Here is a 14,864-nt window from a genome sequence, read left to right as displayed (position 1 = left end):
GAACTCATCTAAACTAGGAATCCTATTCAAGTTAGGAAACCTCAAACTTCTAGGCTAAGTTAACAAACTTTACACCTCTTCTAGTATCTCTAGATACTCTCTAGCCGTAATATGGCTCAATTAAATCTAGGCTAATGATTAGCCTCAGCTAATAACCTTAGTTGTCCCTCTACTTCTGTTACTTTGCTTGTGTGAATATAATCTTCACGCTACTTAAGTCCTGTGCATATGACCTGCACATCTAATACTAACTGTGAAGCTAATCTTCACATCATTCTTCTTCTGCTACGATACTCCTGTATCATCTATGAATATCTATTGGATGACCAATTCGAACCTAAGGAGGGAATTCAGGTAGAACCGATCTTAACTTATGTTGAGAGTCAAGGTATAACCAATCGCTACCATTATTTGGATACTTGGTAGAACCAATCCTAGCTTTTGTTGGTAGTCGTGGTAGAACCGTTCCTTACCTATATTGGGACTCATAGTGGAACCGATCCTAGCTTTTGTTGGGAGTCATAGTAGAATCGATCATTACCTATATTGGGAGTCATGGTAGAACCAATCCTAGCCTATGTTGAGAGTCATGGTAGAACTGGTCCCTAGAGCAAAACCGATTTTCAATATTCACATATTACTTTAAGATTTTGTGTGAGTTTGGAATTAGGGTTTGCGAGGTCGGAAAGTTTTGGATGTCTATATAATTTGAACATATGCATAATTCTTATAATTGATTGTTTAAAGATATTCCTTGATACTCAAGGTGATCCCAAACTGAAATATTGGAGAATCCTTTAATTAAGATTTTCGAATTATATGTTTTTGATTTTCCAGCAATCAAAACATATCTCTAGAAAAACTATATTAGTTAAGTGCTAAATTAATATTAGATATTTTTTAAAGAGAGATTTCAGAATTACAGGTCGGATATTGGTTGGAAACATGAAAACCAAAATTAGGTACTTTATTGCATATCTTGAGAATCTTTTGGTTTTGGAATTTCCTGGTTGTCCAAACAACCTTGATCTATTAATAGTGAAGTTTGTTATTCTTCCAAACTATCTTTAGCCAAGCAAACTTCATCTTTTTGTTATTTTTGGTGGAGCCGACTACTAGTATTATTTGTAATATAATGTCGAAGAGGAAAGTTCTCTAATTAGGAGAAATCTCTTGCGTCCACTCGTTTAAAGATTTTTGTGGGATCAAGAAGCTCTAGCAAGTACCGTTAGTGAGAAACTAGATAATTTCATTGTTATTTTAGTTTTCGATTATTGATTAGATTTACTAACGATTGTTGAAACCTTTATTGCACCTAGTTTGATTATTCTTGAGAGCCTTCTCTTCTGACATAAGGTCACTCAAACTAGATCAAAGTATTGACGGGATCTTCAGAACTGTTTTTGGATCTGAGGAAAACTTGTGATAATCCATTGTTAACAGACTCCATTTTGTGCGTGATAGATCATAAGTGGAATCAAGTTTTGTGTGCAGTTACAATTGAAGACAAGAAGATTTTTCTGATTGGTTTCAAATCTTGTGATATTAGTGCACGTATTTTAATTGGTTGGGATCAGACTACGATCATATTTATCTTTGGTAGATTTGATTAAGTAGTCGTATAAATCGCCAACTATCATTTGGTGATATTCTTCAATATCCGAATTTGATAGCTTGTGAATCTAGATCTGATTATTTTGGATCTTGATTGATCTTATCCGACAAAGGAGTTTACTTGTTAAACGGAAGAGCCTTTGTCAAAACTCAACATATCTTTATTCTTAAACACTAGGTATCACCCTCGGCCTACGGCCAAATCTCAACCTTTTTCGACTATTGTTTCTTGTTCAATAGGTCAGACCATATCCTCCAATAATATTTTAATCATCCTGTAAGTTAATAGGGCCCATGACCCTGGTGTTTAGTTAGTCGATCGGGTCATAGTATCGTGTTTCGTTACCCAGGTTCTAGTAACCGGGAACTACCAGACATTAGTAACGGCCCAATGTTTAATTTATCGGGTCATAGTAGCATGTTTACCTAGTCGATCGGGTCATAGTATCGTGTTTCGTTACCCAGGTTCTAGTAACCGGGAACTACCAGACATTAGTAACGACCCAATGTTTAATTTATCGGGTCATAGTAGCATATTTACCTAGTCGGTTCATAGTAACTGGTGCTACAACTCCGACAATTGGGAACGGCCACAATGTTCTGTTAGTGGGGTCATAGTAGCCGTGTCTAGGGCCTTGATATTTAGTTAGTTGGCTTATAGTACCATGTTCAGTTAATCAACTGGTCATATATAGTAAGAACAACACCAAATTCTTCTGGAGTAATGAATAACAATGACTCATACTGATGCTCATTTTTTCTTGAACACCTTTATCTGCCAGAAGAGTTAATTCTTCTCTGCTCGATGATTTCTAGCTCATTACCTTGAGTATATATTGATGGGTTAGAAAATGAATTACCTAGTGACTGACTCTGCTAGTTTTGTCATCAATGAATCTCTATTATTAAGGTACCTTGGATTTTGTAATGACCCTATATGTACGAGCAACGACTCCAAACAAAGGCATTGATTGAGATCTAATAGCAGTGTCTGTAAATTACTTGGGCTAATGATAAAATCAGGTAGCACTTTAATCTCAGAATGGGAGAGACGAATGTGCCTTAAATTTTTTAAAGATCGAATATCTTTGAGAATCTTTCCAAAGCTAATGCATTGACGCGGTTATTGATGGTGGTTTTTAATTCAGGGTTAAAACTATAAAATTTTATATATATGTGCCTTTGTTCTGCATAGAAATAGAGTCATTGATCGAATTTTAGATAGTGGTAAATAGAGTTGTCGTTCACTCGGACTTTGTTGGATTGATTTTAGGCTTAAATATAAAACGTACTCAAAAATAAGGATATATATATATACAAATTTTGTGACGGGATGAAGAGATGACTGGGACTCGGGATTCCACCAATTCTCACATCCATGCGATTCAACTATTAATTCCAGACAATTAAAACTCATAAAATAACAAACATCGACTAAATCTTTGCCAAGGTAGATTTTATAAAGAATTATATGTAAATCACAAGCATGACGCATCTAAAGTACCTAAGACTAAGCATGCGACATCTAACGAAATCACAAATAATCAAGAAAAATCATAAATCAATTATAATAATGCAAATAGTCATAAAGGAATTAAATAGAATTACCACATGGGTGAAAAACAGCTTCCTCCGTCGTCCCAGGTACAAAGCAGTGTGTTTGTAACAGTTATAATTGTTACAGAACCCACTGTTACAGACATACACTTAACAGACTGTTGCGAGTTCGAAATAGTTGTTACAAAAACTGTTACAAAGATATTGAATTTGAAACTATAGGTAACGGTTTTCTGCGACTGCTTTTAACTGCTGTTTCGTATTCTTCTTCTTCAATGGCAGCAGCAGAGACAAGCTCTGCAACTCCCAATCCTCAGCCTCTGTTCGAACCCCTCACCCTCCATTCTCTCTCTGATGTCAGCTGCTCTCTTTAAACTCGACAGGCCCATGAAATCTTCGAGAATATATTCAATTAATTCATTATTTTTCACGACAATAACATGAGAATAATTTCCCTGTTTAGGTTCTTTACGCGTCTGCTGGCCATAGAACTCTCCCTATTTAAATCTTACACGCTCTAAACACGTTTCCAATTCAAGTGGAACACCTAAAAACTCGTGCCATCCTCAGTTGAACTCGGGAAAGAAGAAGGAAAACCCGAGACTCTCTGTTTCTTCAAACTCAACGTTCTAACCAAACACAATCGATTCCAACACACGTACCATCCCAGTTAAGTCGTAACAGGATAATCACACCCCAATCCAATGAAAAAATCCGACCAAAGCCTTCCCAAATCACTTCTAGCAATTCCGATAATAACACCCAATACTTGCCCTGTATCACTCAAATCAGTGATTCCAGCTAATTCTGTTTGAAACGAACTCCATTAGCATCCCTGTTGAGCCCAATGGAACAACCCAAATCAATTTCAGGGTTTAAGTCTCATTAAAACCGATCCAAAAAGCAAACCTAATTCTGCCAGAAGAGAACCAGTTTTCCCGCCAAAGCACAATATCTGAATTCTTGAAGATGGCCTCCCCTTATCCTCTGATGGGGTTCCATTAGCACTTCCCTGGACATGGGATGCCCCTTAGTAATTGAGGTGCCCCTTAGTAATTCTTCCGGGGTCCAAATAGCACTTTTTGAGCAACTTTTCTACACAAGTGTATTTCTCCAAAAACACCTACACAAACATAAAAACACCATAATAAGTACAAAATCAAGCACTAACAATAGAGACACTGAGGACAATTCAGACACAAAAATGTGTCTATCATCCATTTAAAAGTGATGAGTGCCTACCACCTCTTTACTTACATATATATTGAAAAATTCAGTATACTTATATAGATAATTTATTCAGAATAGTGTTGGTTGCAAAATCCCAGACATTCCGTAAATTTTATTAATCTCCCACCTGCATTATTCACTAATGCATGGCTTGCTGAGTATTTTTCCGATGCTATGTTCTCAGTTGAACTCTTAAAATTGACATGATATGACAACTAATGTTCGTTCTCAGCTAAGCAGCATGAGTTTCCCGAAGTGTCAGGACTAAGATGTGCATGAAAGTACTCAATCAGAAGCACGCAAGCTGCGCTGTTCTCTGAGAATAAAACTAGTGATTTTGTATCAATCCACAAAATTCAAAAAAAAAATTGATTAATTTTTTCTAACCTAATTTTATCAAATTACAAAAATTTGGTTTTTTGCGACCTGCGCAATATCTCGATCCCTATTGGTCAAGACTAAACCTAGGCAAACTAAAAAATTGATCCATCATGGAACTAGTAGTAACAGACTCCTACTAAAAGTTGAAAAACAAGAAATAAAGGGGAAAATGCGACAAGTGAAGACAGCAGCAAAAGGGGCGCGGCCGCGCCACTTGGCCGGCCGGTTTTCCCTAGCTTGCGCCGCCTATTACCGTCCGGCCATACCCCATGTTGATGTCTGTCGTCCCCTCTTTCCCACTGGCCAATCAAATTGCTCCAAAGTTGCAGCCTACACTTTTAGTTAAGCATGGAAGTTGGCTGGTCGGTGTGCTTAGTTTCTTAAGAAATTGATCTAGACTGTCCACGTCAGTCTTAAAACGATCACGACCATACAGTTTAGCCGACCGATTTATCAACCTTAGCCTCCTCCTGGCGCGACCAAACAAGCTCCAAGATATTCACCGACGGGCCTTCTGTTATTTCAGTCAATCAGAACTCTCCTAGCCCACAACCAACATCCACAATTGCTAGCCAAAGTAGGCTAGTCGAGCATCCTGAAAAGGGTCTTAATTAGGTCAAGACCGCCCATCGCAGTCTTAAATTAATCACGTCCATCCAACTTGGCCGGCCGGATCGAACATCTTAGATCTAATCTGGGCCGACCAATGGGGTGCCGTTATGTTCACCAGCGGCCCATCTTTGACTTAAACCAGTCACATTGCTTCTAGCCTACGCGATGCGTTCCGAATCATTAGCCAAAGTAAGCTAGTCATGCGGCCTATAAAAGTGTCACATAAATTCAACGACAATCAATAACTGTCGCAGATCATCCCAACCATCCAACTTGGCTAGCTGATTTGACCGACTGAGATCTGATTTTGGGCGACCAGTAAGATGCCGTTGTGATCACCATCCGCCCTTATTCCATGAGGACTGATCGACTCTCTCTCAACTTGCTCGAATGGCCCCTGAAAGCTGCTCAAAGATGATCGGCCGCGTTCCTCTTAAGACCGTAAAATCCGCGACCAACCAAAACAGACTCTAAACAACGATGCTTCATGAGCATCGATTATTTTGAGCTGCTTGCTTAAAAGCGATGCTTTACGAGCATCGAATACAAGCAATATTTTATGAATATCGATTTCACAATTAACTTAATTATTTAACTTAAGAGAATTGCATGCTATTTTTTGCGGCAAGTCTCACGACTTGACTTGTTGCATATGACTGCCCGCCGCCTAGCCTGCACGTGATTGGTCGAAATATTTAGGTCTTGCAAACAAGACTCGTTCAGCAACTACCATGTAGGATTTGTTTCATTCCTCATGTAACTTGCTACATATTTTCTACAAAATACTGGAGGCATCAAACATGTCACAAACTGGGGGATGTTCATCAGGGTATTGGTCTGGCGGTTTACAGCGTGCGGCGTGCAACACGCCTATTATGAGAAAGTGTCAGGAAAGGCAGACAGTTAGTAGTAAGAAGTAGTGGGAGTAAAATCAACCAGTCTTCCCTTCATAACAGGGACGTGGTTTTCACCATTTTGCACGATCTCCACTTCTCCAATACTTAACTGCTTCCACTTCCTATGAAATCAGATTGTTCGATTATGACTTGTACAAATAGATTTTCAATCTATTTCAACAAACATGAGTTCATTAACACAAGTATCCAGAAAACACCAAGAACTTATAGCTTACATTCTGCAAGCGGGTTCTACATTCTGATACAAGTCATAAAACAACCACATTTTCATAGTTCATCATTCTGATCTCAACACCTTCTTTGTTTCCCTTTCTAAGATCAACCCTTCTCCTTCATTTTGTGACCGAAGCAAGACTGGAACGACCATTCCTTGGTTTAGGCCAGAATTGTACAAATTGATCTATCGAATCTAAAGTACTTCTGTGCAATACATTTGTTTAGGGTTTAGATTCGTTTCTCGGCGGCACACCCAATTTACCATTTTCAACAGAATCAGTCTTTAACCTACTACAAATTGGCGGCCATAGTGGGAGATTAATCTCTCTGTTACAAAATCAATTTCCCAATTTTCATTTCAATTATCCCAATTTAAAAATGGTGGATCTTAGGTCTGGATCAGTAACTAATCCTGATGCTACTGGCGCTGGCAATACTCCAGGCACCAATATTATTGTTGCTGACACCAATGTACCGCTTGCCAGCACCGTCAATACATCCCATGGCGTTACATCCTCTACCACAAACACCAGTGGCACCAGAAACATACCCTATGGTGTGACACCTCCTGTCACTAGAGCCAGAGCCGCTGCTACTTTTCCTAACGTTTCTTCGAGCGTAACACCTCCAATCACCACTAGAGCTACTACCACTCCTCCGTCAGGAAAGGAGGCTGGAGGAGACCGAGGAAACCAACATCCCATTACCATTGTTGATTTAATGGAAAGACAAGAAGTCCTTGCTAAAGCTCAAACATACATGGCTACAACTCAGAAAGAAGTGCTCACTTTCCTCAAGACGCTAATAGAGCGGCTACCACCAGAACCGCGTCAGCCTCAAGTGGAGTAGACAAGGAATGCTTTCATGACTCCTGGCGCAAGCACTTCGACCGGGCGTGACTTTATGGATGAAGAGGCTCGCGTTGCTCCTGAATGTCCATCATAAAGGAATCAATGATCCAACTTTATTACACGTGAAAAATTGGAACGACTTCTCCAGAATCGAGGCAAGGAAAACCCGGCTACCATTCATCATCACCAACCTCCTTACCCTTATAATGTGCAAAGATTTCCTCTTCCAAGAGAATATTCCTATTCTCAGTTTTTCCTTAATAACGGTACTGGTAACGCTCGTGAATCACATATCTCGTTTTTTGAAATCACTAGGAGAACATGAATACAATCACGTCATTCGCCTGAAAGAATTCTCAAAATCACTCACTGGAAGAGCGTACACCTGGTACAACAACATTACACCAAACAACATAACCAATTGGTGTGAGATGGTTACCGCTTTATACAAGAAATATTTCTTTGTGTCTGAGCAAATCACTCTATCAGACGTAGGAAGAATGTTTCAGCGAAACAATGAGCATCCAAATGATTATGTCAAGAGGTTCATAATTTAGGCACTGGATTGTCACGATCCAAATGTGGCTGAACAACAATTGGTGGAGTTATGCATTAACGGTATGGTACGCGTCTATCGCGCTTTACTAGAGAACCTGCGCTTCAAACATTCTCTGAACTCCATGAACCTGCTAAGCGGTTGGCTACAACAGCACCATCCTTGATGGAAAGAACAAGACCCTCCAGGAATGAAGATGCACGCGAGACTCGAGGAAGCATACGTCTCGTCAACAAAAAATACAATACTCAACCCTCTGTAAGCGTGGTGGGTGAAGGAGGAAAGAGAAAGTCTCCAGCTGTGGAACAACAACCCAAACGTGCGGCACCAGCACAGCAGACAACTCAACCCCGAAAGGCTGCGACTAAGACTCCTGCGCAATAACAAGAAACTGGAGAGGCTGCTCCAAACTTTCTATTTCCAATCGAAGAAGTAATCGAGCTCCTAGAGGAATGGATTCAAGATGATGCTATTAAGCTACCTCTTATCAGACGTCCACCAACCAAGAAAGAAATGGAAGACCCCAAATATTGTCGTTACCATAGGTTCGTCAATCACCCCACCAGTAACTGCAACAAATTGAAACACAATTTTAAAGAGAGGGGAGCTTCAAATGGGCACTGAGGGAGTTCACAAAGATCCTCTTCCTGTTAGGAGCTGCATGCTTTCTGGGGACTCCATCCACAAAACCGTGCAGTCTATGATGGAGCATTTATGTGAGATCCTCTATTTCTCCAAGGAGCAGCGTCAAGACATGTTTACAGCCCTCAACCCTGTTGTATCAGGCAAGTGGCTGTTTTCATTTGGGGAAGCTGCTCCCAAATCCCAACCTCTCCTGGAAGATACGGCTGGTAAATGTAAATGGGACTCCTAACCATTGCTCATTTGAAAGGTGTCGAGTTCGGTAGCACATTGATCGATGCGGCCTCTGACTTCAAAATTGTCACCATCAAGACTCTGAGAGCTGCAGGGATTTCAAAGCAAGAAGTTATTCACTGCCTAACTGTGATCAAAAACTCAGAGTGAGTGCCCAAAAGTGCCTATGGTTACATCAATCTCGAAATCAAGGTAGGAGACGCCCTAAAGTATGCCAAGTTTCATATTGTTAAGGAATACCCAGATTATGATATGGTTCTGGGGCGCTTATGAATACATGACAACAAAGAGAAACTGTGAGTATGTCCTTTGCCAATTTCTATATCTGAGAGGGTCTCCAACAAGCCGTCCAATCCTGAAGATTATTTGTTGTCGTATGGACAACTCGCAAACGTGACGCAATTACCTGGAGAGAGTGTAGCAGCATTTGTTCGCATATTTTAAACGCAAGTAAGTCTTGTTGAACAACCCTTTTTACAACCAGTCATTCCCCATTCCGTCAAGACCTGGGGACTTGATCTGATTATCAACCCAGCTATCACTAGGCGATGTGAGTGGGGTGCCAGTCCTTTCAAATATTTTATCAAGTTTTTAGAAATTGTCTCAGCCGAAGATAATAAATCTAAGAGTCAAGTACCTATACAACACCCAAATACCTTTCAAGTTAGAGATATGGTAGTAAGGATTACTACTCAACATGCTCCACCCGATTTCCCAGAAGGAAAAGACGAGTCGTACCTAGTGACAGAGTTATCTTGGGAGGCTACTGCAAGCTCATCAACGCTGACGAACTGGAAGGCGTCGTAATATACGCCAGGTGGCTCAAATCTTTCAATACCTAAGATACCGTGTCCCCTTTTCCCTAGAATTTCCTCTAGCATTTCCATTTTCATGCAATATTTGTAATTATCCCAAAATGATTGCACTGGCTTGCATTCATAATTAGGATTTTAGTTTATCAGTTAATCGAAGCATTATTTCTTTTCAGAAAATTACTCTTGAATCATTTCAAAACAAAGTCTCAAATAAACTCAAAATTCTCACGAAACAATTATCTACTAGCTCAAAACCCGAAAATCGAACCATGGAGGAAGCATCTCCTATCTTTCAAAAAGTACCTAAGAGGGGAATATGTAAAGGGAAAAGAAAGAACAAAATATTCAAGGGAAATCTTCCAGTAGTTGTACATCCTTCTAAGAGAAAGCATTCATGCCCTGAAGAGCAGCCTGCTTCAACTTCAATTCCTGAGACAATCTCTCAACTTACGCCTCTCTCTTACTAATGGGATCCGTGGAAGAAGTCTCATCCATTTTAATCTGAAACTTTTGGACTTTAGAGATCCCTTCACATATCCAGCGAGCGTTGAATCCGAAATTAAAGCACATGTACTGATAATACTCTCAATATGCAACTACTTTTTCAGAAACGCTAGCACGCTAAAATCTCTAAGCAACGCGTGATCTGCAAGGAGAATATCAAAAGAAAAGTTACAGGTTCACGGCTGAATCCTTAACCATTATTGTTGTTTTTGCTACTTTAGAGTTGTTGTTACTAGGGTTACATGTGTTAAATATCATCATGGAAGTGATATCCCTTCTCATGAAAAGAAAGCACGGTTCTCCCAGTCTTCTTGACCATCGCCGCTTATGTGTCATCTTCTGTCTGCCATATCGCCTCAATAAAGTGGGAAGGGATTGAATTGCAAAATAAAGATACTAATCATGACATTCGAAGAATGGATATTGTGTGCGGAGATTCTATCGTAACCATACCGAAGAATGCTACATCTAAAGTTTCAAAGTATTATGAGGTTTTTTTATAAATTTGGATTTCTTAGTCATGGAGGTTTCATTCATTCATTCAACTGGAAACATAAAATCATGAAAGCAGCATGAATGAAGAATTATTATTCGAAGAAGTCCTAGATCCAGCCATATGAAGCAAAACTACTAAATATCAAAGGAGCATCTGCAAACTACGAAAAAGATGCTCATCTACGAAAGAAATCACAAAGTGGAAAAATCTAGTTATCAGCATTAAGACTAGGATTAATTTCGCCTTCACCGGAGTCCTCTTTAGAAACTGCTTCAACATCTCCTTCAGAAGCCTCTCTTCTATCCTTTTTGGAAGCTTCTTCCAGATCTCCTTCAGAAGCCGCTTCTCCATCCTCTTCGAAAGCTGCTCCAACACATTATTCAGAAGCTTCTCCTACATCCTTTTCGGAAGCCGCTTCAACATCCATTTCAGAAAATTTTTCAACAACCTTTTGAGGGCATGCCCCATGATAGGGTTCTTCCACATCAGAGTTGAGAATTATGACGCCGTTATGAATAGGGTAATCATGTTCATGTTCATCCGGAAGCTGTTTATGCTCAACCCTTCGTCACTTTAGTCGAGCAGCAAATCTCTCACCCTGGAGATCGTTGGCTGAGATGCTTCATCGCGTCTCCACTTTTCCTCCATGCTAACCGAAGCCAAGAAAGCTTGAACACGTTCTCGAACGATACTCATATGTATGGGGGACATACCATGTATAGCTTGTCTAGCTTCACGAAATGGATGATCTATTTTAGCCAATACCTCTTCGAATACGGTCATCCTGGGTTCGTCGACTTCAAAATTCTTTTCCGGAGAGTTGGATGAATATTCAGGGGTTCCCATCATATACTGCAGAAAGCATAAGATCACGGTTATGTCAATAACCAACGCGGCGGACGATCTAATTTTTTTTACAAAAGAAGACGAAGTACTTACCTGCCAATGGAAGAAAGAAGAAAAGTACAACATTGTGATGATTGGTGTGAGAAGAATGACCCAAGTGCTTCCTTTTATATTCAGCAAATCTGCAAAATCCGGGAAAGGAAAGGACTCTCTATCTGCCGTGTATACAGGCTTTGAATGCGGGATATCATCCGACTATATGCTCATCTACCTGGAACTAATTGGCGCATGCTAAAGAGGACGATTGCTACTTGTCTCGATATTTCACTAAACATTTCATGCTCAAAGACCAAACGGCCTCTCTCCTGGTAACGTCTGTCTATTATTCTCATGAATTTTCATCTGTCACCATCTAGTGCTTACCCCGCAATAATATCACTGTTACGTGCTAAGCATGGGACTTAATGTTGATGGTGGTTTTTAGTTCAGGGTTAAAACTGTAAAACCCTATAATTACGTGCCTTTGTTCGACAAATAAATAGATCAATTTAAAAGTGATGAGTGCCTACGCCTCTTTACTTACATATGTATTGAGCAATTCAATATACTTATACATATAATTAATTCAGAATAGTGTTGGTTGCAAAATCCCAGAGATTCTGTAAATTTTATTAATCTCCCACCTGTATTATTTACTAATGCATGGCTTGTTGAGTATTTTTCCTATGCTAAGTTCTCAGCTGAACTCTTAATATTGACATGATATGACAACTAATGTTCGTTCTCGGATGAGCAGCATGAGTTTCCCGAAGTGTCAGGATTAAGATGTGCATGAAATTACTCAATCAGAAGCACGCAAGCTGCGCTGCTCTCTGAGAATAAAATTAGTGATTTTGTATCAATGCAAAAAATTGATTAATTTTGTGTCAGCTTGCAAAATTCATTTTTTCTAACCTATCAGATTACAAAAATTAGATTTTTTGCGGCATGCGTAATATCTCGATCCCTATTGGTCGAGACTAAACCTAGGCAAACTAGGAAATTGATCCATCATGGAACTAGTAGTAGCAGAATCCTACTAAAAGTTGGAAAACAAGAAATAAAGGGGAAACCGTGACAAATGAAGACAACTTCCAAAGGGGCGCGGCCGCACCACTTGGTCGGTCGGTTTTCCCTAGCTTGCGCTGCCTATCACCGTCCGGCCATACCCCATGTTGTTTTCTGTCGGCCCCTCTTTCCCACTGGCCAATCAAATTGCTCCAAAGTCGCACCCTACACTTTTAATTAAGAATGGAAGTTGGCTGGTCTGCATGCTTAGTTTCTTGAGAAATTAAATCTAGACTGTCCGTGTCAGTCTTAAAACGATCATGGCCATACGGTTTATCCGTCCGATTTATCAAGCTTAGCCTCCTCCTGTAGCGACCAAACAAGCTCCACGATATTCACTGATGGGCCTTCTGTTATTTCAGCCAATCAGAACTCTCCTAGCCCGCAGCCAGCATCCATAATTGCTAGCCAAAGTAGGCTAGTCGAGCGGCCTGAAAAAGGTCTTAATTAGGTCAAGACCGCCCATGGCACTCTTAAATCAATCACGGCCATACAACTTGGCCGGACGGATTGAACGACTTAGATCTAATCTGGGCTGACCAACGGGGTGTCGTTATTTTTACCGGCGGCCCCATCTTTGACTTCAACCTGTCACATCGCTTTTAGTCTACGCGTTACGCTCCGAATCATTAGCCAAAGTAATCTAGTCATGCGACCTACAAAGGTCTTAAATAACTTCAACGTCGATCAATAGTTGCCGCAAATCATCCCAAGCATCCAACTTGGGTAGATGATTTGACCGACTTAGATCTGATTTTGGACGACCAGTAAGATGCCATTGTGATCACCGGACGCCCTTCTTCCATGAGGACTGATCGACTCTCTCTCAACTTGCTCGAATGGCCCCCGGAAGTTGCTCAAAGATGGTCGGCCGCGTTCCTCTTAAGACAGTGAATTCCGCGACCAACCCAAAACAGGCTCTAAATAACGATGCTTCATGAGCATTGATTATTTTGAGTTGCTTGCTTAAAAGCGATGCTTTATGAGCATCGAATACAAGCAATATTTTATGAATATCGATTTCACAAATAATTTAATTATTTAACTTAAGAGCATTGCATGCTATTTTTTGCGGCAAGTCTCACGACTTGACTTGTTACATATGACTGCCCGCCGCCTAGCCTGCGCGTGATTGGTCGAAATATTTAGGTCTTGCAAACAAGACTCGCTTAGCAACTACCATGTAGGATTTGTTCCATTCCTCATGTAACTTGCTATATATTTTCTACAAAATACTTGAGACATCAAACATGTCACAAACTGGGGGATGTTCATCAGGGTATTGGTCTGGCGATTTACAGCGTGCGGCGTGCAACACAACCATTATGAGAAAGTTTCAGGAAAGGCGGAAAGTTAGTAGTAAGAAGTAGTAGGAGTAAAATCGACCAGTCTTCCCTTTATAATAGGGACGTGGTTTTCACCATTTTGCACGATCTCCACTTCTCCAATACTCAAATGCTTCCACTTCCTATGAGATCAGATTGTTCGATTATGACTTGTATAAATAGATTTTCAATCTATTTCAACAGACAGGAGTTCATTAACACAAGTATCCAGGAAACACCAAGAACTTATAGCTTACATTCTGCAAGCGGGTTCTACATTATGATATAAGTCATAAAACAACCACATTTTCATACTTCATCATTCTGATATCAACACCTTCTTTGCTTCCCTCCCCAAGATCAACCCTTCTCCTTCATTTTGTGACTGAAGCAAGACTGGAACGACCATTTCTTGTTTTAGGCCAGAATTGTACAGATTGATCTCTCGAATCTAAAGTACTCCTGCGCAGTACATTTATTTAGAGTTTAGATTCGTTTCTCGGTGGCACAGCCAATTTACCATTTTTAATAGAATCAGTTTTTATCCTACTACAACGGTATTAATGTCTCAAGATTTAAAGACAATTGATTAACCATCATATCCTTCACCAATAACAAAACATAATTACGAGAGGTACCTCAAATGTTTAAACTCAACAACTGAAGATGGAATTTATTAGAGTGTGTAAACCTAGCAGCAGTTCATTGGTAGAAGAGATATGCTTATTGGTCTAGGAGGTGGTATATATATGGTGCAACAACATCTGGTTTTCATGCAAATCTTACGGCGGTTGCGGCTCCCACAATTTCCACCTGGTGCATCAAATTGTCTTCCAACAAATCTTATGTCGTTGTGACACCAATAAATTGTTGTCCACCAACAACAAACATAGTCTGATTTTGAAGTATCATCTTCTTGTTTTACTCCTCCAAGGGTTCTTCCAGATGCTCATAATTGTTT

Source organism: Papaver somniferum, chromosome 7 (genome assembly GCF_003573695.1).
Source record: "Papaver somniferum cultivar HN1 chromosome 7, ASM357369v1, whole genome shotgun sequence".
In the NCBI taxonomy this organism is placed as follows: Eukaryota; Viridiplantae; Streptophyta; class Magnoliopsida; order Ranunculales; family Papaveraceae; genus Papaver; species Papaver somniferum.
This window is presented reverse-complemented; position numbering follows the sequence as displayed.